Here is a 1,679-nt window from a genome sequence, read left to right as displayed (position 1 = left end):
CTGGTGATTAAGATAAGGGGTTCTTTAGCAAAGGGGAATTGATGAGGCTTTTCAATTATTCATCAAAGAATGGAGTTTCTTTTAGAAGACCAGGCAGCTGTAAAATAAACAACACAAAAGTCAACAATACTGCAAGTGTACAGTTAACAAAATAATCATGCCAAAAAAGGACCAAAATGGTTTCATCAACCTCAATACAAAAAAGGAAGTATTCCTCACAACAAAGGCCAGAAGAATATAGGGACTACCAGCCAAGTCCAATTTCTAGTTCCCGTAAGAAGACTAAGTAAAGAAGAGTTTAGTGACATTGTAAGGCCACTGAAAAATGGAATGTTTGCAGATACAGATGCTAATAACCGAGATGAAGATTTTGCGACCCGGGCCAAGTGAAGTCCAGCCTGTAGACTCCTATATGGAAGCTATGTCAGATGACCCGAATTCAAAATTATACAAAGTACTTCACCAAGAAAAGACTGCTAAATTGTGGAATCACGCATTTAAAGAACACTCACAAAAGTTTCAAGACTTTCACGGTTCAATGGACTGGAATCAGCATGGGGACGAAAAATGAGACCTGGCATTGATCCTTTCCATCCGATGTAAGAAGTGCCACTATACCAGTCACCGAGAAAAGCTTTACGAAGAGGTTAGGGGGTCTGGAAGAGGACGAATAGCTGCACAGCTAAATGTGGCCATGGCTGTCGGTCACCTGGGTACCAGTCTTACAACAGAGGGTATGCGTGGTATGCTTCTTGGTGCAAATATTGAACCAGCTTCAGCCGCCAATATGCAACAAACCTGCAACAGATTGGGAAAAATTATCACCAAAGTAAATAAAAACAGTATGAAGAAAATAGACAAAACAATCAAGAAATTATTGAAAAATAAGGACTTCATGATACTGCTATCAGAGCGGAAGGAGATGCTCGGTATGATAATGCCAACTTCAGTGCCATTGGAAAAAACCCATTTCAAGCTGCCACTCAAGTGACTTATACCGTAAGTGAAAATGTAACTCAGAGGGAAAATGTGGTGGCAGTGTTCTGTGGGAACAAACTATGCAAGAAAGGCACACACCTACAAAGCAAAGGAAAGGAAGTTACCTGCCCAGGACAGAAAGACTGCACTGCAACCATTCCTCCGGAGATAACCATTGGAGATGAGAAGAGATGGGCCGCAAACTGTATCGGGGAGTAACAAAGTGATGACCGTCCACTCGTCAATTCCCATTTCACCAGTGATGGAGAAAGTGCCGCTGCGTCTTTGGCATCTGAAAAACAAGAACATGTGATTGAAAACCTTAAAGACTTGCGTCACTTCTTTGACTCTCAAAGAAAACAGACTGCTAAGGCTCCATTCAGCAATCACATGTTTCCGAGGAGAACCAAAGCCATTTCACGCATGAGTGAACAAAGCAGTCCCAAAGACTGCTGGGACTGATGGGTCTGCTTTCTAGAGCAGTCCCAAAGCAGCCCCACAGCAGTCCCAGAGCAGTCCCACAGCGGTCCTAGAGCAGTCCCACAGCAGTCCCAGAGGGGTCCCAAAGCAGTCCCGGGGACTGCTTTCTGGGACTGCTTAGGTGTCGGGTTGGGTCTCGTTGGTACTGTACCTTAAGAGAGGAAACTGCTTTTCAAAATGTTAACCGGCTTTTTGGCTGCTTGGGGCCTTTAATATACATT

At 43.7% G+C, this 1,679-nt stretch overlaps 1 long non-coding RNA gene across 1 annotated transcript; it reads right to left on the bottom strand.

Annotated features, from left to right (window-relative positions):
• Window positions 1-255: 255 nt before the first annotated feature.
• On the bottom strand, window positions 256-1,132 carry LOC133186460 (uncharacterized). The gene is made up of 3 exons (XR_009721057.1): window positions 1,104-1,132; window positions 513-798; window positions 256-282 (listed from the first exon to the last, which is right to left on the bottom strand). It is a non-coding gene; the product is annotated as an uncharacterized LOC133186460 (long non-coding RNA).
• Window positions 1,133-1,679: the final 547 nt, after the last annotated feature.

Source organism: Saccostrea echinata, unplaced genomic scaffold, assembly GCF_033153115.1.
Source record: "Saccostrea echinata isolate AGI-Se365-2 ecotype Australia unplaced genomic scaffold, CSIRO_AGI_Sech_v1 ptg000013l, whole genome shotgun sequence".
NCBI lineage: Eukaryota > Metazoa > Mollusca > Bivalvia > Ostreida > Ostreidae > Saccostrea > Saccostrea echinata.
This window is presented reverse-complemented; position numbering and strand designations above follow the sequence as displayed.